The sequence below is a fragment of the Camellia sinensis genome, chromosome 2 (assembly GCF_055761805.1).
Source record: "Camellia sinensis isolate YWXY chromosome 2, ASM5576180v1, whole genome shotgun sequence".
Taxonomy (NCBI): domain Eukaryota; kingdom Viridiplantae; phylum Streptophyta; class Magnoliopsida; order Ericales; family Theaceae; genus Camellia; species Camellia sinensis.
Genome location: NC_138962.1, coordinates 66,323,666 through 66,346,532, shown reverse-complemented (window position 1 = coordinate 66,346,532; position 22,867 = coordinate 66,323,666). Strand labels below are relative to the sequence as shown.

Sequence of the window (22,867 nt, the reverse complement as noted above, 5' to 3'; positions counted from 1 at the left end):
TCACACCACTTTTGGGGGCAAGTATTAAACTTTTGGGTCGTGTTGTAGTGTGCAACCATTGAAGGGTTGCACACCATATGCACCTTCATTATTGGCCATTGGATTACACAAGTTGATCCTAACCATTGAGTTATTTAATTTTGAAAAATTGGACACCTGAGCAACCGGTTGACCGATCTATATTCTCTCTTCTTGCATAGTATTCTCTCCACTTTCACTTTCGTCTCTCTATGTTGCCCCCCCTCTCTCTGCTACCCCTTCTTTCTATCTCTTCCCCTGCTCCTCTCGCTCTCTTCTCTCTCTACTGCGCTCATTCCTCTCTCTTTCTCTGGCTCGACTGAATGCAGACCAAAGTGGTTGTTCTATTTAAAACCCTAATCTAACCCAGCGGGCCTCTGTTTGGTTTCAAAGAAAATAAAAAAAAAAAATTGGAAGAGCAATCAACAAGGTATGCCTCCCTCTGATTATTTATGAAACCCTCCCTCTTCTAAAACTCTCTTCTGCCCCATTTTTTACTTTGTTTTCTCTCTCTGAATTTGTATTCCAGTCTCTCGGGGCTCACACTGATTCGAAATTTGTACGAATGAAGCAAGGCTTTGTGAGGATTTTATTCTATTTTGCTATTTATATATCTCGGTTGACATTTGTAATGAAATAATCTTTTTTTACATTAATTGATATAGTATTTTGTAACCATTTTGTTGCTTCCATGACTTGTTCTTGATTTGTTGCAAAATATTTCATCTTATTTTGGCATTAAAATTATAGCGCTAATTATGTTATTTGAATGTTGATTGCATTTAAGATGTTTGTAAAAATGCTTAGTTTGTTAGCAATTTAAACAAAAGTATTTTAGAACTATATTTTCATTGCATTTAGATGTTGTTGAAAACTTGTGATTGATTTAACATGTTCTCCGAAGATTTTTCCCAAAACATATAGTGATATTCACATGAAGCAACTATAACTTGTGGTTGGGACCTCCCAATTTGTAAGTTAAGACAAATAGTTATTCCAAGTGTTTTTCTTAATGTGTAGTACTTATTGTTCTAGTTGAATTAAATAGCCATCTGAATTAAATCTTTTGTTTGATTGGTTTTTAAATATATATATATATATATATATACATATGTATTGAAAAGCAAACGTAGTTCACATACAATAGAAATACTTCCAAAAATGCTAATCAAAATAGTGCTTGAACTACACTTGTATCCTTCTTTAAGCATGAGCAGTTGACAATAACGAGAAAGTGACTCTAACCAACAAAACAACTTTGAAAAGCTAAAAAGAATTGAAGTATATGATTTTAAATTTTAGCTAAAAGGTAGTCGACGTGAAGCTTATGCTTAATAAAATGAATTTCCACATCCTTTTTCGAAAGTATATTGATGCCAAGAGAATCCATGAATTATTATTTTCCCTCTAAGCGTGGAGGCTTTCCTAGAAACCATGAAAGATTAGTGCAAAACTTTAGAATTGAAGTAGTGGGTAGTGTGAGAAAGGGAAATTTTTGAATTTTTCTTCCCTTGTTTGTTTGCATGATAAATTTATCATGATAATGTTAGAAAATGTAAGATTGTTAAATTTTGTATACAATCCATAGCAACATGGTAAGTTGCTTTTCAATTTCTTGTAAAATATACATAAATGTTTCTTGTAAAAAACAAAGAATATTTTTTTCACTATTTTGTCACTTTTGATTTCCTATCTAAACATGCAGCTTTTTACACTTGGTTAATTTTGACCTAAGGAATTGTACTTTGTTTTTTGAGTAACGTTCTTATGATAAGGGATGTGCATAGTAGCATTTCCTTTATATATGTATATTATATACTTGTAAAATTTATCTTATAAATGCTATATTTTTTGGGACAAGTATCTTAGATGATTGGTTTCAGTTAGATTGTTTATATACATATGCCTAAGAGGAGGGACGAATATCATCAGGATAGTGTAATTTAGTAATTTCAATTTGGAGAACTACATCTCAAGGACATTAGGGCTGCAATTAATAAATCAATGAGAAATTTTTTTATAATTACAACTAAAATGAGAGGTGAAAAGTAAATATAAAAGAGGTGACAATCGCCTATTTGATTTACCAAAATATCCTTCTCTTCTTCCTTTTTCCTTCTCTTTGCTTTGGAAATTTGGTCACTAAGTCCCATACAACCAATTTCCTCCCTCCCAATGTTTTGGCCTGATAATTACATGATATGTATGGAGTGGGAGAATTATATGTACCCAAGAAATTTGTCCGAGCAAGGCCTGACACTCTGGTGACCACAAAAAAAAAAAAAAAGAAGGAAAAATCATGAACGAATATGTATCAAACTTTTAAAAACAAAGAATAAAAGAAAGAATATTGTGCTATGTATTTCTATAAATTATTAAATGGTTGAACCAACAAGTAAAACGATAAAGAATGTGAGCTTTGTCAAGATTGATTATTTGGTATCTAAATGTTTTGACTTGTGCATAAAAATCCATACAAAAATTGCTTGAGACTTAGAACTTATGCGCCCCACTTTGACGTAAGTTTCCACACTAATGGCTAGACTCAAGAGCACATCCCGGGCACATATAAGTAGCTCGTATTTGGGTCAAATCACATTATGAATTGTTCTTGTTAGGTTTGGAGAATGAAGTGCCATGAAACACCAAATTTTGACAAGAGTCGTAATTGTAAGAGCTTACTCATAGGAGTAAAATTTTGATATGTTACTCATACAAGAGCTTTTTTTTTCCTTTTGGGGGTAATCCAAATTGCAGGAACTTTAAGACAGAAAAAGGGCATTCTCAACCTGCTAGTAGAAATTCGCATGAAAGTAAAAAAAGCAATGCCACTGGCTTCTGGCACTAACAGTAAACTGTGAAAATTTTACTCAAAACAAACTTCCACCATCTCAAGTTTCAGGTTTTCAGTTTCAAGTTTCTCCTTGTAATGAATCTTAGGGTCACAACCTCACAATTTAGAACAACAGTCATTAACATCCAATTTCCACTAAATAACCTGATCAAATTACGATACTATAATGAGGTTTTTCTGTACCTATTCCGTGAGAATATCGGTATTGAATCTATTTCTTCAGCAAAATAGCAGAAGCAATAGGGAGCCCTATAGCCAGCCCATATTTGTCAGTCAGTGATGCCGACTCCCCCTATAGGAAAAGACAACCAAAATTATTGAAATGTTAATGTGCATCTAAAGATTCCATATTAGTGAAAAAAGCAAGTAAAGTAGTTAAAGTTTCCATCTCTCACTTGCAACGTCATATAGTGTCCACCTCTCCTCAAAAGGTTAATGCCTGTCATTTCCGTCTCTAGTACACCAATTGTGTCCAAAACAACATCAAATTGCCCTTTTAGTGCTGATTCAATGTCCTATAAATAAAAAATTAAAAAAGAAAATGGTTAACTCTATGGGGGAAAATTTAAATATTATAGCCAACCCAAAGATTAGAATGGAAAATAGGCACACTATACAATCATCAAAATCTCCAACAACTGGCAATGGAACAAATGAGATGCGCTCTTTAATGATCATCACCTGAGTAGTATAGTCCACAGCCTGCTCAGCTCCAACTGCCATACCCCGATCTATACTTTCACTTCCATATGTAGTTGAAACATGGTACTCTGCAGCTACTGCAAGCTAAATTGTTGCAAAACTGAAAGCTTCTCCTCCACTAACCACCAACACCCTTTGTCTGTAGAGATGAGATTGAAAATGCAATCATGAGAAAGTTATAGCGATCCTGGTTTTCCCTTCCTTATTTACTATATTCCGGACTTGGTTCCGTTGATAGTTGTTGTTGTCTGTATTTCATTTTCGTCCTTTAACTCTTTGTATTTGAGTTTAGAATTGTCTTGGGCGTGTTTCAAACAGGTTAGTTGAGCTTTTGTCCTAACTCTTATTGCCCAGATTTTTAGCGATCCACTCGAGCGGGTCTTCTTGCGCCCGAGCGGAGTTTGCACACCTTTAGTAGTTTGTCCGTCTGCAAAATACTGCATATGTGTTTTTCACGCTCGAGCAGATTTCTTTACGCTCGAGCGGGTCGAGTGCGAGCGGGTATCCTTGCGCTCGAGCGGGTGTTCGATGTTTGTAAAAGTACTGGAAGAGTGTAATCTACACTCGAGCGGGTATTATTGCGCTCGAGCAGGTCCAATTTTTGTGTTTGACGCTCGAGCGTCCTATTCTCCGCTCGAGTGGGTCATACGTATATCAGTTGGCAGCTGGGTCACTTTAGATCACTTTTTCAACTCTCACTCTCTCTCTAACTTTCCAAAAACCTATTTGAGAGCTCCTCTCACTATATTTCACCTTCTCTCCAAGGTTTGATCTAGTTCTAGTGTGTTTCTAGCCTTGTCCCTTTGTAAAAAGTGTAGAGCTTGGCTTGGGCTTTCTATCAATCTGAAAATCTTGGGGTTTAAAGCACTTTCGAATTTCTCCATCTTCCTCCTTTGAGCTCCGACTTTGAGGTAGGGATAACTACTCATAGTTATGATCTTTGACATAAACTTGTTGTCATTTTGACGTAATGTTAAAGTTGGGTAATTATGGGTGTTAGGGTTTCAATATGAAAAGAGGGGTTTTGTTCTTTGGGGCCAATACATGTGTACTTGGGTTCTAAAATGGGATTGTAGTTGTTTAAGGATAATATTTGGACCTTTGGGTCAATATTGGAAAAAGGAAGAAAATGCCATATTTGGGTTTTAGTGGGTCATTAGTGTAATTAATGACTTTCATTGTGAAATAGTAAAATTGGGAAGTTATAAGAATGAATGGTGGAGTTTGACTTAATAATCACTCACCTTTGAGAATTATTGATAATTTATCTGTTGGTGTATTTATTATCTGTTTAGAAATAACTGCTTTGGGCTATCGGTGGAGGATAGTCTTGATTGTTGTAGACACTGCATGATGATTAGGTGAATTAAAACTAATCAATTTGAGTATGTCATTGAGTATGACGGTTGGAATAATACAATGAATTTGTGTATTGATTGGTCATTGTATATGATGAGTATTTGAATACATGGGTGCCGAATCCCGCGGATGAAATTTTCGTAAAATGGCAATTCGAAAATAATTATACATGGGTGCCGAATCCCGCGGATGAAATTTTCGTAAAATGGCAATTCGAAAACATCTATACATGGGTGCCGAGTCCCGCGGATGAAATTTCCGTAAAATGGCCACAAGAAAATAATTACACATGGGTGCCGAATCCCGCAGATGCAATTTCTGTAAAATGACAGTTTGAAGTATTGTTGGCATGAGGTGTAGTCTCATCTAAGTTGTTTGTCCAGGTTCTGAGCCGTGTTTATAAGTTGAGAATTGGATAAGTAAAGGATTATGAAATGGGACTGTACTGTATGTTGGTTTATATGAGTTAAACGTATATCAAGTGCTATTGTTTTAGTTATTGTTCATACTATGTTTAGCATATCTCTACTGGGCGTTGACTCACCCTATTTGGGACATCACTTTCAGGTGCCGGTGACATGTCGCCTCCAAGGACGTAGCTTGAGAGGCTTAGTGGCTGAGAGACCTTTTTGATTACTTTTTGTATTACATGTATATCAAGCTAAGGGCTCATTTTGTGTAGAGTTAGTACTCTCCTTTTTGTAACCAAGTGTTGACTTGGAAAGTTGTAAGCCCGTAAGGCATTTACTTTTGTTGTCAACATGTAATACATTCTGTAAGAATACTCTGATTTATGAAATGTGATATCCCTTTCTTGTATCATGGATGTCTGTTTTAGGTTTTATTTTGAGGGCGTTACAACTTGGTATCAAAGCGTACCGGGTTTGAATACTTTGGGTACGTGGGAAGTGATTAGTATCATAATGGGTTTGTCTCGCTTGTTAGTGACTTAGATATAGTGTTATGTGCTTATGTGATAACATGTTTATGTGGCTGTATGGGTATGGGATTTAGTGTCTAGGATGTTGATTGGATCCTTGGGTTTCTGTGAGTCTTGTTGGAAAAGCACTTGATCAATGCTGTTTCTAACTGGAACTCTTGTAACGCCTCGGGACTATCATTATCCAGAAATGAAATTCATAAGTGCTTATGTGATTATGTGCTTACGTTGAGTGAATTACGGTTGTCCATTGCATTAGGACGCTAGTGTTATAGCTTCGGCACATTTGTGAATGTGCTAATGTTCTTCGTTACCTTTATTAGGATGTCAGGGCGAGGACGTGGTGGTAGGCGAGGTAGGCCTAGGAGGCAGGAGATGGCTATACCGGATAAGATTTCAGTGCAGCAGGAGGGTGTTAGTCAGGCCAATGTGGCCGAGCCAGTAGGGGCAGCAGGCCATGGGCGCCTTAGCCCGCGAGATAGCAGGAGCTTTGAGGGAATCCATAGGCATTCTCAGAGCTGAGAATCAAGTCCCGGCCCAGGTTGTTGGTGCAGGGCCTTCTTTTCTAAAGAGGGAGTTCTTCCGGTCAAATCCGGATGAGTTTGTCGGTGATCCGAAAGAGCCACTTAAGGCTGACGAGTGGTTAGAACAGATGACTAAGACGTTTGAGATGATTGGCATCGAAGACGGGGCATTGAAGGTGACCTTGGCATCTTTCCAGATTAAGGGGGATGCGGGTCAGTGGTGAAAGTTCATGAGGGATCGTATTAGTGGCATATGAGAGGCCTTTGTAGATGCTTTCCAGGAGAAGTTCTTATCCCCAGCTATCAGGGAGAAGTTGAGGGACCAGTTTTGTCAGCTCAAGCAGCTGAGTTTATCAGTGGCCGAGTTTGAGGCCGCATTTACTAGCTTATCCAGGTTCGCACCTGAGCTTGTGGCATCTGAGGAACGCCGTTGTATCGAGTTTGAGAGGAAGTTGAGGCATGGCCTCAAGATGAGAGTTGGGGTTTCTATGACCCGGGAGTATGGGCGTCTTGTTAATGCCGCGACCCATATGGAGACTATGATGCAGGAGGAGGAGGAGAGGATGAGGGGCTCCGAGAGGAGTCAGGATGGCCAGGGGGATGGTAGGAGGCAGATGGGTTCTAACCCTCAGCAGTCCCAGAGTGCTTTGGTGAGATCTACCTTTCCAGTACCGAGTTCGGGTTCTGGGAGAGGCAGCTAGGGAGACTTTACCTGTTTCAAGTGTGGTCAGCTGGGCCATAAATCTCCAGCTTGCGCTCAGAGGGGAGGAGGTCAGGGAGCAACTTCATCTTCGGCTCGACCTCAGAGCCAGAGTCAGGGCAGAAGTCGGTCGTCCTCTTGTTACCAGTGTGGTCAGGTGGGGCACCTGAAGAGGTTTTGCCCACAGTTGGGTGGTACACCCGGTGCGTCTGGTTCGAGACAAACGCAGAGTTCGTAGCCAGCACAGTCTGTTCAGGCCTCGAGGGCCAATTAGGGGGCTTCATCGTCTCAGTTTGTGTAGTAGTCTTTTGCTCTAAGAGGTGAGCAAGTTGACCAGAGACCTACCGGGAGCGTGTATGCTGTTACCGCGCAGGATCTTGTACCGACTCCATCTGTTGTGAGAGGTACCTTTTTGTTTTGCAACTCGGTTGCCAATGTGTTGATTGATACGGGTGCATCCCATTCCTTGATATCTGCTGCATTTGCATCTGTTTTGGGGTTGGAGTTGCACAGTTAGCATCTCTTATATGTGTTGTATCGTCTGTTGGGGGCGAATTGATTTTGAAACAAGGATGTAGAGGTTGTGACATAGAGGTCGCCGACTGCCGTCTTCCATTCTCTTTTGTAGTTATGGCTATGTCGGGTTTTGATATGATTTTGGGTATGGACTGGTTATCGTCATACCGGGCAGTTATTGATTGTTACCGCCAGAGGGTCACTGTATGTACCTTGAGCGGGGATTGTTTCCATTTCTTGGGGGATCAGGTTGGCAGTGTGTTACCACCAGTATATGATCCGCGAGGGCAGAGTGAGCTTAGTGGTCTCCTCTCTAGCTTTATGAGTAGTGAGTGTGATGAGACCCAGTCTGTATTGCCAAGAGTGGTTTGCAAGTATTCGGATGTTTTTCCTAAGGACCTTGTTACTTTACCACCTCATCGAGAGATCGAGTTCTCCATTGACTTAGTGCCTGGTACGACACCGATTTTCATGGCACTTTATCGTTTTGCCCCAGCCGAGTTGAGTGAGTTGAAAATCCAACTCCAGGAGTTGCTAGATAAGGGCTTTATTCGCCCTAGTGTTTCACCGTGGGGAGCACCGACCCTCTTTGCTAAAAAGAAATATGGTGCCTTGAGACTTTGTATCGATTACCGGAAGTTGAATCGGGTTACCGTTCAGAATAAATACCCTATGCCCGGTATAGATGATCTGTTTGACCAGTTGAAGGGGTTCCGTTGTTTCTCTAAGATAGATTTGAAATCGGGTTACCACCAGTTGAGGGTCAGGGAGGAGGTTATCCCGAAGACGGTATTCCGTACGCGGTATGGCCACTATGAGTTTCTGGTGATGCCATTTGGGCTCACCAATGCACCGGCAGTATTTATGGATTTGATGAACTGGATCTTCCGAGAATTCTTAGATCACTTTGTGGTCGTTTTCGTGGACGACATCCTGATTTATTCACCTTCTGAGGAGGAGCACGAGGAACACTTGAGAGTGGTGCTCAAGTTGCTTAGAGCCCACAGACTGTATGCCAAATTTGGGAAGTGTGAATTCTGGCTAAGAGAGGTTAAGTTCTTAGGCCATGTAGTCTTCGAGGAAGGGGTGTCTGTTGATACATCCAAAATAGAGGCAGTGCAGGATTAGGTACAGCCTAAGAGTGTTTTTGAGATCCGTAGTTTTCTGGGATTAGCTGGGTATTACTGCCAGTTTGTGAAGGATTTCTCCAGACTAGCTTCACCGTTGACTGGTTTGACGCGAAAAAGGGGTCAAATTTGTGTGGAGTGAGACTTGTGAAAAGTCGTTCCAGGAGTTGAAAGTTAGACTTACCACCGCTCCAGTGTTGATTATTCCAGAGAGAGGTTTGGGTTATGCGGTTTATTGTGATGCCTCACGAGAGGGTTTGGGTTATGTGTTGATGCAAGAGGGGAAAGTAGTAGCCTATGGCTCACGTCAGTTGAAAATACACGAGAGGAACTACCCTACACATGACCTTGAGTTAGCAGCCGTGATTTTTGCCTTGAAGATTTGGAGGCACTACCTGTATGGTGAGAGATTCGAGGTGTTCTCAGATCATAAGAGTCTGAAGTATCTGTTTACTCAGAGAGACTTGAACTTGAGACAGAGGAGATAGATGGAGTTTATTGAGGATTACGATTTCGAGTTGCACTATCACCCAGGAAAGGCCAATGTTATGGCCGATGCCCTTAGCAGGAAATCGATTAGTGATGTAGCTTGTATAGCCATCCGGGAGTGGGAGATGTTGGATGCACTTGGCGAGTTCGATTTGCTTCTGGGAGAGTCCGTTGAGGCTGCAGCCTTGTTTTCCGTTGTTGCGCAGCCTATACTTGTGGCTCGAGTGTTAGAGGCACAGGGGGGTGACCTTGAGGTAGAATCCTTCCGAGAGAAAATCTCCAACAGGAAGGTTGAGAAGGGTTTAACGGTGTATCCCGACTTGAGTATGAGATACCGAGACCGTTTGTTTATGCCGGAGTCTTGCCGAGAGGAAGTACTCCGAGAGTTTCACCATTCACGCCTTGCGGTATATCCGGGAGACATTAAGATGTATTGTGATCTGGGTCGCCAGTTTTGGTGGCGGGGTATGAAGAGAGATGTGGCTGTGTTTGTGTCTAAGTGCCTTACTTGTCAACAAGTGAAGGCCGAGCATCAGAGGCCAGCGGGTTTGTTGCAACCCTTGTCTATTGCCGAGTGGAAGTGGGAGCATGTCACTATGGACTTCGTTGTAGGTCTTCCGAGGACTCAGCGGGGTAGTGATGCTATTTGGGTGGCTGTAGACCGGTTGACTAAGTCGGCGCACTTCATTCCTATGCGCGTGAGAGATTCGGTGGATCATCTTGCCGACTTGTATATTCGGGACATAGTGAGGTTGCACTAGGTCCCAGTGTCGATTGTCTCAGATAGAGATTCACGTTTTACTGCTAGATTGTGACAGAGTTTGCAGAGTGCCTTGGGCACTAGATTGAGCTTTAGCACGGCTTATCATCCTCAGACTGATGGGCAGTCTGAGCGTACTATTCAGATCCTTGAGGATATGCTTCGAGGTTGTGTTCTTGACTTTAGTGGGTCGTGGAAGAGGCACTTGCCCTTGGTGAAGTTTGCCTACAACAACAGTTTTCAAGCCAGTATTGGTATGGCACCGTTTGAGGCCTTGTATGGCCGATCGTGTAGGTTTCCAGTTTGTTGGGCCGAGGTGGGTGATGCACCTTTGTTGGGCCCGGAGTTGGTGAAGGAAACGATGGAGAAAGTTGAGCTTATCCGTAGGAGGCTTGTTACAGCCCAGAGTCGCCAGAAGAGTTATGCTGACCGTAGGAGGAGGCCTTTAGCATTTGAGGTGGGCGATCACGTCTTCTTGAAAATATCACCTACGCAGGGTTTGATGAGATTTGGGAATAGTGGGAAGTTGTCCCCTCGGTTTATAGGCCCTTTCGAGATCCTTGAGAGGATTGGTGAGGTTGTCTACCGTTTAGCTTTGCCGCCGCAGTTGTCCGGGGTGCATGACGTGTTTCATGTCAGTATGCTTCGGAAGTACGAGCCAGATCCATCGCATGTATTGGATTGGACCGACTTGGAGGTAGATGAGGATGTCTCGTATGAGGAGAGACCGGTTCAGGTCTTGGATAGGCGGGAGCAAGTCTTGCGAGGCAAGACCATTCCCTTGGTAAAGGTTTTGTGGAAACATCACGGAGTGGAAGAAGCCACTTGGGAACGTGAGTTGGAGGTCCGTGAAAAATATCCGGATATGTTTGTTGATGTGTAATCATGTATTGGGAATTTTGTAATATTGATGAACTTTGAGAGCATGGAATATGTCTTAAATTGTAAAACATTGTATATGTTTTGATTTATGGAAGTATTATGGAACTTGCCTTGAAATGGAAGTTTATTTTAACATTGCATATGTTAATTTTGTTTTAGAAATGCAAATATATTATTGGCATTGAATGTGAAATTGAATTGTAGATTATGTATTGAAATTTGTTGAATTTCAAGGAAAGCATGTTAAAAATGCATATTGAGTTATATATTGTGATTTGCCTCTTGAAAAGAGATGGGATGACTGGTAATGGGTCAAGTTTTGGAATGTTGGTTAGTAATCTTATTGAGAATTAAGGAAAACTTGTACTTAATTTCGGGGACGAAATTCCTTAAGGGGGGGAGGTTATAGCGATGTCAGTTTTTCCTTCCTTATTTACTGTATTCCGGACTCGGTTTCGTTGATAGTTGTTGTTGTCTGTAATTCATTTTCGTCCTTTAAGTCTTTGTATTTGAGTGTAGAATTGTCTTGGGCGTGTTTCAAACAGGTTGGTTGAGCTTTTGTCCCAACTCTTGTTGCCCAGATTTTTAGTGATCTGCTCGAGCGGGTCTTCTTGCGCTCAAGCGGAGTTTGCACACCTTCAGTAGTTTGTCCGTCTGCAAAATACTGCAGATGTGTTTTTCACGCTCGAGCGGATTTCTTTACACTCGAGCGGGTCGAGCTCGAGCGGGTATCCTTGTACTTGAGCGGGTGTTCAATGTCTGTAAAAGTACTAGAAGAGTGTAATCTACGCTCGAGCGGGTGTTCCTTTGAGCTCGAGCGGGTGGAGTTTTGCAGTTGTGTCTTGGCTGCTTGGTCCAGTTTTTGTGTTTGACACTCGAGCGTCCTATTCTCCGCTCGAGCGGGTCATACTTATATTAGTTGGCAGCTAGGTCACTTTAGATCACTTTTGCAACTCTCACTCTCTCTCTTACTTTCCAAAAACCTATTTGAGTGCTTCTCTCACTACATTTCACATTCTCTCCAAGGTTTGATCTAGTTCTAGTGTGTTTCTAGCCTTGTCCCTTTGTAAAAAGTGTAGGGCTTGGCTTGGGCTTTCTATCAACCCGAAATCTTGGGGTTTAGAGCACTTTCGAATTTCTTCATCTTCCTCCTTTGAGCTCCGACTTTGAGGTAGGGATAACTACTCATATTTATGATCTTTGACATAAACTTGTGGTCATTTTGATGTAATGTTGAAGTTGGGTAATTGTGGGTGTTAGGGTTTCAATATGAAAAGAGGGGTTTTGTTCTTTGGGGCCAATACATGTGTACTTGGGTTCTAAAATGGGATTGTAGTTGTTTAAGGATAATATTTGGACCTTTGGGTCAATATTGGAAAAATGAGAAAAATGCCATATTTGGGTTTTAGTGGGTCATTAGTGTAATCAATGACTTTCATTGTGAAATAGTGAAATTGGGAAGTTATGAGAATGAATGGTGGAGTTGGACTTAATAATCACTCACCTTTGAGAATTATTGATAATTTATCTGTTGGTGCATTTATTATCTGTTTAGAAATAACTGTTTTGGGTTATCGGTGGAGGATAGTCTTGATTGTTGTAGACACTACATGATGATTAGGTGAATCAAAACTAATTAATTTGAGTATGTCATTGAGTATGACGGTTGGAATAATACAACGAATTTGTGTATTGATTGGTCATTGTATATGATGAGTATTTGAATACATGGGTGCTGAATCCCGCGAATGAAATTTTCATAAAATGGCAATTCAAAAATAATTATACATGGGTGCCGAATCCCGCGGATGAAATTACCGTAAAATGGCAATTCGAAAATATCTATACATGGGTGCCGAGTCCCGCGGATGAAATTTCTGTAAAATGGCCACAAGAAAATAATTACACATGGGTGCCGATTCCCGCGGACGCAATTTCCGTAAAATGGCAGTTTGAAGTATTGTTGGCATGAGGTGTAGTCTCATCTAAGTTGTTTGGCCAGGTTCTGAGCCGTGTTTATAAGTTGAGAATTGGATAAGTAAAGGATTATGAAATGGGATTGTACTGTATGTTGGTTTATATGAGTTAAATGTTTATCAAGTGCTAATGTTTTAGTTATTGCTCATACTATGCTTAGCATATCTCTACTGGGCGTTGGTTCACCCTATTTGGGACATCACTTTCAGGTGCAGGTGACATGTCACCTCCAAGGACATAGCTTGGGAGGCTTAGTGGCTGAGAGACCTTTTTGATTACTTTTTGTATTACATGTATATCAAGCTAATGGCTCATTTTGTGTAGAGTTAGTACTCTTCTTTTTGTAACCAAGTGTTGACTTGGAAAGTTGTAAGCCCGTAGGGCATTTACTTTTATTATCAACATGTAATTCATTCTGTAAGAATACTCTGATTTATGAAATGTGATATCCCTTTCTTGTATTATGGATGTCTGTTTTGGGGTTTATTTTGAGAGCGTTACAATACACACACAAAAATCTTGCACAATCCACATAGATATTATTCAACACTGAACACAACAAAGCCATGAAACATTTTGGGATGACAACATGCTTTATCACCAAAATGGAAAGGGGCAGGGGAAGGATTATAGCAATCCAAAGCATATTCATTAGTATGACAGTCTGGAGAACCATAATGTAATTGATTCAGTGTCTTCTAATTCTCTATTTTTACTGTTGAGAAACTGTTAACTAAGATCAATGTGTCATCATTACTAAAATTTCAGAACGATATTTTAGTTTTATGACAACTTAACAAGCAGTAAATGAAAATCTAATCAAAATAGTCATCATTTGCGGCTTTCAAAGAAAATTAAAATATCTCTCGTTATTTAGAATGAGATGATGAGGGATCTCACAAAACGTTTCTCTTTCATAACTCCACAATCATATAAACTAGGATGACTCCAAGGAATACCAGATAGGTCATGGCTTGTCTTCCCAAATACAGAGGGAAAACAACTAGAAATGGAACTTCTAAATACCTATAAAATACTTGTGATATTATTGATATAAACATACTTAGTAAATATTATAAAAGCCTATATATTTCATCAAAATTTACACTCCAAAACAAAATGTTACTTCAGAATTACAAGCAGACCCTTGGGTTATCCTAGCAATACTTTTCAAAGCCCTCCATGCACTCAGAGCAGCAAACGAAATGGCACTTGCTTCCTGCATGGTCACAATAATTGATAAAAGGTCCATGAAATTGCAATTTGTAATCAAATGCATCTGAATAACACTTGATGGGTAAATTGGTAAACTAAATAAATGATATAATAATGAGAAAACTAGATCATACAAGTAGGTGAAAATGCCAGGAAAGGTAAGTACTCTTAAGACATACCACATGTGAGATTGATACTGGTTTTGCAGTAAGTTCATCTTCTGAAAGAATTGCATAGTCTGTATAAGTACCCCGTACAACAGTTGGATGCAGTGCACCAAACACTTCCTACCCAACAGTCAGAAATCGAACAGAAGCTCCAATAGCTGCAACTTCACCACTAACATCGCGGCCCAAAATGAGTGGCAAAAGTGGTTCAAAAAAGGAACGACCATAGCCTGATCGCATTTGGAAATATTAAAATTTGTAATATTGGATAAATACAAACTCCAATACGTGATTCATATAAAAAAAACAAAATGTAACAGATTTACATTCCCAAAGATAAAGCATAGTACCTAAGGATTAAGAATGAGCAAAATTCTAGAGAACATCACCATGCTAGAAAACTAGGTTTTTCTTACATAGAATCTTATCAAACTAATGATTAATATGGAGTTTAGATGCTTCAAACAATATTCTTCTGCTATTGGTTCCATCCAATTGCATTAAAATAAGTCATATCATGCTTAGGTCATTGATCAAATTTCAGACAAGATTCTTTCCAGAAGACATTCATACATCAGCATGACGAATACCAGTATTCTCTCCTAAAATTATATAAATAAAGAGCGAGTTTGATTCTGATAGTATCTTCTGACTTCCAAAAACAAGATAAATTAACCAATGCAACCCACATTTGATTCCACTATTTTTTTCCACATAGCACTTTCAAAGCAAGTGGTACTTGTTAAAATGCATTCTCATAAAGGATCAAGGGCATTGTTAACTGAGAGGGTAATTTTTGGGAAAAATTGGGCCGAGCTGCAAGTTGGGCTTTGAGGCCCAAAACGCGAAGGACTAAGTAAGAAGGCCGTAAAGGATACTCCGGCCCAGAGAGCAATGTTACTCCGGCTGGGAGAAGTAAATGTTACTTCGGCTCATGGATGTAAAACTACTCCGGTCTGGAGGCAACTCATAGTTAGGCCGATCTCAGAGTTAGTCCGGTCGTGACTTACAATGGTTAGGTCGGTCAGAACTTGTTACTTGGAAGTTTGATCTAAGCGCATCAAGGTTGAACAGGGCAGCCGAAGTAAAGAGTTGGAGGAGAGGACCGAGCTAAGGATAGTTCGGCCCTCTGTGGCTCGGTATAGCCAAGGTTTATTTCGGTCAAAAGGAAGTTCGGCCGTAAAGAAAACCATCCCACTTGGTTTAAGCAGTGGGGGAGGGTGTAAAAGGATAAGCATTATCTTTAAGAGATTGAATCCTAGGAGGACTCTGTATGGAGAAATACAAGTCCTACTAGGATTGTGCCATATGAAACTTATAAAAGCTCACAAGCATCACCTTGGAGGAGGTAAATTGAACACAATCTTTCTGAGAACTTAGAGCTTTGTCTATTTGTCAAGTTTTCTGACTTAGGCATCGGAGAGGTTTCCGGCACACACCCGCCGGCTAGCTCACGTTTGTGTTTTCAGGTGACAAAGCGACGTCGTACGGAGGAGCGTGGACTTGGTCAACAGGATTATACGAGGAGAATTATTCCCTCCCCGTACAATTGGCGCCGTCTGTGGGAACAACAGACAAGAACAAAAACCTCTTGACTAAGCTTCTCCTTTTCTCATTCAATGGCACACATTGAAGACTTGCCGCAGTCCGCCGTCGACGGACTAACTCCAGAAGGGGGCGCAAGGCGTGAGGGATTACCTGCTGTCCCTCCCATGGCGGACTTGGAGCCCCAACAACATAATTCCAGGAGGAGTGGCAGGGGAAGGCGGAATGGCAGCCCTCGTCACTCTCAAAGTCCCGAAAGGCAAAGGAGGAGGATTGATCCTCAAGCCCTGGAAGATCGCGTAAAGGAACAGGATGAACTAATTCGAAGGATGGCGGCGGACATGGAGACTTTAAAACGCCAGATAAAGACCAAAGATGTGGCGACAGGAGAGGGGCGCAAGCATAAAACGCCCCCTCGCCACTCAGAGAATCGTAGTAGGAATACTACGCCCTCCCAAGGAGAGAGCAGAAGCCTCAGGACAGGCGACACTCACTCCTTATCTTCAAGAACTCGTCACTCCAGGTCTGAGAGGACGAGATCCGAAAGATCATATACTGAAGGAAGTACGTATTGGCCTTCACATTCACACCAAACCAGATCCAGACAAACCGAGCTACCCAGGTCATCCGACTTACGAACCGTGCTAGAAGAAAAAGCACGATGCAAGGAGGATGCCAGGGCAAGGGATCCACACCGAATTTCGGCCCTACAACGGTTGGCTCCTCGAACACATGGAAGCGTCGAGGTTGGAATGCCAATACCGCAACCGGCCTACGAACCAGCGGACAAAGCATTGGCAAGGCTACAGACTTCGCCGTTTGTCCCAGCGATCGAAAACGCTCCCCTACCATCAGGCTTCCTTCAGCCGAAGTTCAATACATATGAAGGGAAGACGGACCCGTATTCACACTTGAGCCACTTTCGCCAAGTCATGGCCGTGTACAGGCGAAACGAGGCCTTAATGTGCATACTTTTCCCATCAAGTCTGGGCGACCTGGGCTTGACTTGGTTCGAAAAGCTCCCAGAAGGTAGCATAGCCTCCTGGGCCCAATTGGCAGAAGCATTCGTAACAAGGTTTCGGACAAATACTAAAACACCGGTGGAGATAGACCAGCTACTCTCCATCGACATGGGTGAGAAAGAAACTCTCAGATCTTACAACAGTCGCTACTGGGAGACATTCAACCAGATTGGAGACTGCCCCACCAATCTAGCCATTGCGCAATATAAAAGAGGCCTACCAGTAGGGAATCGACTAAGGGATTCAATTACCATGACGCCACCCCTCACCATGGAAGCCCTGATGGAGAGAGTGCATCAGCACATCAGGGTAGAAGAAGATGGCGCACGTTCCAAAGCCAAAACAAGTGCGGCCACGGTACCAGAAAAGAAAACCTCAGCAAAGGTTAATACGGTGGACCGAAGTAACAAAAATGGACGTGGCAGACGAGATAACGGAGAAGACCCAGACAAAAGATGGCTAAGAATTCGCACTGCCATAACCACGGTGTTCAAAAAACCAATATATCGGATTCTGAGCGAAATCAAGGATGAGCCTTTTGTCAAGTGGCCAGCCAAGCTTGGAGAAGCTCAGAAGAATTACGACGACAGATCACGGTGCACCTTCCACAAAGAAAAGGGGCACCGAACTGAGAATTGCACGCCCCTAAGACAGCATTTAGAAGAATTGGTGGCAGCAGGCCACTTGGACGAATACATTGAAGGAGGAGCGCAACCGGCCCCCCAAGATCATGACCAACCCAACAGAATGCCAAACGACGCACCACCACAAGGCATTATCAATGTAATTCATGGAATTTTTGAACCTGAGCGCGTATGCGAGCTTAGAGGTTCAATCAAGAAGGCTGAACACTTTAGGGAAGTATTAAGTTCCCAACCCGCCATCAAGAAGGGGAGGACAGAGGCAACAAACGTCATGTCCTTTTCGGATAAGGACTTGGAACGAATTTACTGCCCCCATAATGATGCCCTGGTTGTCACTCTCCGAGTCAAGGATTTTGACGTCAAGCGGATTCTGATTGACCAGGGTAGTTCATGTGAGATCATGTATTACGACACATTCAAACAACTAAAGTTGCAAGACAAAGACTTGGCACCTGCAGTTTCTCCCCTGATTGGATTCAACTCCATGCCAGAGTGGCCTGTCGGCAAAATAATCCTTCCAGTCAGAGCTGGAAGTGTATCAAAACAGGTGGAGTTCTGGGTATTGAAGGTCCCCTCCACCTACAACATCATCCTGGGCAGAACATGGCTGCATGCCATGCGTTCGGTGGCGTCGTCTTACCATCAGGTAATGCGGTTCCCCAGTGACGCCGGTATAATTGAAGAAGTCTATGGCGATCAGATCATGTCAAAACAGTGCTTCGCCACAGCAAATGGAAGCCGAGCCGCCAAAGGATACGTTCATTCGGTGGAAGAACCAGAGAGTAATGAACTATTCGCTGACGTCGGCAAAGAAGCTAATCAGAAAGCGGTGGAAGACTTGGTGGAGGTAAAAATAGATGAGAAGAACCCGGATAAGTTCTTGCTTGGCTCATCTTTGTCCAGCGCTGAGAGATTAGAGGTCATGGAATTCTTGACTTCTAATATCGAAGTGTTTGCCTGGACACCTTACGACATGCCAGGCATTGATCCAAACTTCATCAGTCACCAACTCAATGTCCACCCATCCGCCAGACCAGTCATTCAACGCACGCGCAGATCGGCACTCCACCACGCCGAAATAGTGGCAGAAGAGGTAGGCAACCTGCTGGAGGCAGGAGCGATAAGAGAGGTGCACTATCCAAAATGGATCTCCAACACCGTCGTAGTGCCAAAAAAGAATGGTAAATGGCGTGTCTGCGTCGACTACAAAACAGTCAACAAAGCATGCCCAAAAGATAGCTTCCCTCTACCAAGGATAGATCAACTGGTGGACTTAACAGCAGGACATAACCGACTTAGCTTTTTGGATGCATACAGAGGCTACCACCAGATCGCCATGCATGAACCAGACCAGGAGGTCACTTCCTTCACAACACCAAGGGGGTTATATTGCTACAAGGTCATGCCCTTTGGCCTAAAGAACGCGGGGGCGACATTCCAAAGGATGGTCACCAAGATGTTTGAACCATTGTTAGGCAGAACAATGGAGGCGTACATCGACGACATGGTGGTCAAAAGCAAGGATGAGAATGACCATCTGAAAGACTTAGGCGAGATGTTCCAGATCCTGAAGAAACACAAGCTACGCCTCAATGCGTCCAAATGCGCATTCGGAGTTGGATCTGGCAAATTCTTGGGCTTCCTGGTGACCAACCGAGGTATAGAAGCCGACCCCTCTCAGATCAAAGCGATCCAGGAGTTGGAGAGACCAAACTCAGTTAAAGAAGTACAGCATCTTACTGGTATGGCGGCTGCACTCAACCGGTTCATAAGCAGATCGTCGGACAGGCTACGACCGTTCTTCCAAGCTTTAAAGGCCAAGTTTGAGTGGGATGAAGAATGCGACCGAGCTCTGGAAAGCTTAAAGGAATACATGTCTTCCCCACCACTACTTGTTACTCCAGTACCTGGTGAAGAACTCTTTTTGTACCTAGCAGTCTCTCAACACGCAGTCAGCGTAGTGTTGGTTCGTGCAGAAGGAATACAACACTTGCCCATCTTTTATGTCAGCAAGACATTGTTGGGAGCCGAAACAAGGTACTTACCATTGGAGAAACTAGCATTAGCATTAATGATGGCATCCAGGAAATTGGCGCACTACTTTCATGCCCACACCATAGTCGTCCTTACGGCCTTTCCATTAAAAGCTCTGTTTGAAAGGGCGAACTTCAGTGGGCGAATTTTGAAATGGGCAGTAGAGTTGGGACAATTCGATATCAAGTTCCAACCAAAGACCGCAATAAAAGCTCAATCTTTGGCAGACTTCGTCGCAGAGTTTACTCCTGGAAGTCATCATATCTGTCCAGTCGACCTGACTAACTCAACCGAACTAGGGACGGGAGTTGACGCCGGAATAACGCAACCCCTAGTGAAAAGTAGTCCATCAAGCACAAAGGCAGACCACATTAAGGACGACAATGAGGAGCCAAACAAAGGCTCACCAGCAGTTCAAACAGAGGACGAAGGGCAGACAGCCAATAGGGACTTTGAAGAAAACACCATCCTTGACCCCACGGCATCGTCTGACCCTTCCACATGCTGGAAACTATTTGTTGGAGAGATGTGGAAGCTCTTTGTGGATGGAGCATCCAACCGACATGGTGCAGGGCTTGGCATAGTCCTCATCTCTCCAGACGGCCTGGTTATAGAGCAAGCAATCAACCTTGGCTTCCCAGCATCCAACAATGAAGCAGAGTATGAGGCGCTTATCGCAGGACTCAAGTCAGCACACTTCATGAAAGCAGCCGAACTAATGGTATACAGTGACTCTCTGCTGGTAGTAAACCAAATTTCGGGCGAATACGAAGCAAAGGACGACAGAATGGCCAAGTACCAAGAGTTAGTCAGAACAGAGATCAAGAAGTTTGATGTGGTAAGGATAGAACAAATTGGCAGGGAAGAAAACAGCCGAGCGGACGAGCTAGCAGGCCTGGCCTCAATGGCAGATACATCGATCCCTCATCCATTACTCATCGACTTCTTACCAAGACCAAGTATAGAAGACCCCGAAGCAGAAGAAGTATATTGCACTGAATTAGGCCCTTCATGGATGGATCCCATCATCCTGTTCCTAAAAGACGGCATCCTACCAGCAGAGAAAAAAGAAGCCAACAAAATAAGGGCAAAGTCGCAGCGATTTTGGCTATCTCCATCTTTGGCATTATACAAGAAGTCATTCTCTGGGCCTTACCTCAAGTGCGTTCATCCCAGCAAAGTAGAAGCCTTCCTATTCGAAATACATGAAGGGGTATGTGGAAGTCATCAAGGGGGAAGGTCGCTCGCCTACAGGGCTATTTCGCAAGGATATTGGTGGCCGTATATGCAAGCAGACTCAGAAAAATATGTGAAGAAGTGTGAAAAATGCCAGAAATTCGCACACCAAATACATCAACCAGCAAGAGAACTCCTACCTTTAACTAGCCCATGGCCTTTCGCAATGTGGGGCTTAGACATAGTAGGACCACTTCCAACAGCACCCGGAGGCAGAAAATTCTTTCTCGCAGCAACAGACTACTTCACAAAATGGGTGGAAGCAGAAGCACTGGCGTCAATCAAAGAGAAGGATGTGAAGAAGTTTGTTTGGCAGAATATTATCACTCGGTTTGGCATACCAAAAGCACTGATCTCAGACAATGGAACTCAGTTCGACGGCAGGATCTTTAGAAGCTTTTGTGAAGAGTACAAGATAGAGTTCTACAATTCCACACCGGCATATCCCCAAGCAAACGGGCAAGCAGAAGCATCAAATAAAGTCGTCTTGGATGGACTTAAGAAAAGGCTAGAGAAGGCAAAAGGCAAGTGGGCAGATGAACTTCCTCATGTTTTATGGGCCTACCGCACCACACCTCGACGATCAACAGGAGAAACACCATTCTCCTTAGCATATGGAATGGAAGCGGTGATCCCACTAGAAGTTGGCCTCCCCACAATTCGAAGCGAAAATTTTGATCCAGACTTAAATGAAGAAGCCATAGCCTTAGAACTCAACCTTGCAGAAGAAAGAAGAGAAAGAGCGTTGGTCCACATCGCCGCATACCAACGAGAATTAATCAAAAAATACAGCAAAAAGGTTCATCCAAGACAATTCAAAATTGGCGATTGGGTATTACGCAAAGTAATGGGAAACACCTTGGTCCCAGGAGACGGCAAGTTAGGCCCAAATTGGGAAGGTCCTTATAAGGTGGTTGGGTTAGCCGGCAAAGGGGCATACCACCTAGAAGACAAGGATGGCAAGGCAATCCCTAGGCCATGGAATACGGCCAATCTCAAGTTATTTTACTTTTAGCTTTTCTTTTTCAAACATGTGTAATTTTTTCTTCCTTCAATAAAATGAGCAATTCTTTTTAGCACAAATTATTCTTTGTAAAAGTTAGCTTTAGAGACTAAGTTTTTTGCGAGCATTCTATTCCAAGTTAGCTGGAAAAACTAACTCAGAGGTTGGCTGGATTAAACCAACATCCTTCCTAAGCCCAGGATAAGGATCCAGGCTGCAGGACATTTGGTCGGAATAACCAAATACTATAAGTTAGCTGGAAAAACTAACTTCAAATAGTTGGCTGGAATAAACCAACCTGTAACTCTTCAGCCGAAGTAAGTGCAAGGCCGAAGAGCGGTTGGCTGGAATAAACCAACACCCGTAACTCTTCAGCCGAAGTAAGTGTTAGGCTGAAGAGTGGTTGGCTGGAACAAACCAACTCTTGTTACTCTTCAGCCGAAGTAAGTGCTAGGCTGAAGAGTGGTTGGCTGGAACAAACCAACTCTTGTTACTCTTCAGCCGAAATAAGTGCAAGGCTGAAGAGTGGTTGACTGGAATAAACCAACACCTGTAACTCTTCAGCCGAAGTAAGTGCAAGGCTGAAGAGTGGTTGGCTGGAACAAACCAACTCTTGTTACTCTTCAGCCGAAGTAAGTGCAAGGCTGAAGAGTGGTTGGCTGGAATAAACCAACACCCGTAACTCTTCAGCCGAAGTAAGTGTTAGGCTGAAGAGTGGTTGGCTGGAACAAACCAACTCTTGTTACTCTTCAGCCGAAGTAAGTGCTAGGCTGAAGAGTGGTTGGCTGGAACAAACCAACTCTTGTTACTCTTCAGCCGAAATAAGTGCAAGGCTGAAGAGTGGTTGACTGGAATAAACCAACACCTGTAACTCTTCAGCCGAAGTAAGTGCAAGGCTGAAGAGTGGTTGGCTGGAACAAACCAACTCTTGTTACTCTTCAGCCGAAGTAAGTGCAAGGCTGAAGAGTGGTTGACTGGAATAAACCAACACCTGTAACTCTTCAGCCGAAGTAAGTGCAAGGCTGAAGAGTGGTTAGCTGGAACAAACCAACTCTTGTTACTCTTCAGCCGAAGTAAGTGCAAGGCTGAAGAGTGGTTGTCTGGAATAAACCAACACCTGTTGCCCTTCAGCCGAAGTAAGTGTATGGCTGAA

At 42.7% G+C, this 22,867-nt stretch overlaps 1 pseudogene across 1 annotated transcript; it reads right to left on the bottom strand.

The window, feature by feature from the left end:
• Nucleotides 1-2,364: 2,364 nt before the first annotated feature.
• Nucleotides 2,365-14,470, bottom strand: LOC114298106 (uncharacterized; annotated as a pseudogene). The gene is made up of 5 exons (XR_014357481.1): nt 14,243-14,470; nt 13,994-14,067; nt 3,554-3,713; nt 3,268-3,387; nt 2,365-3,164 (listed from the first exon to the last, which is right to left on the bottom strand). The product of XR_014357481.1 is annotated as an uncharacterized LOC114298106 (transcript).
• Nucleotides 14,471-22,867: the final 8,397 nt, after the last annotated feature.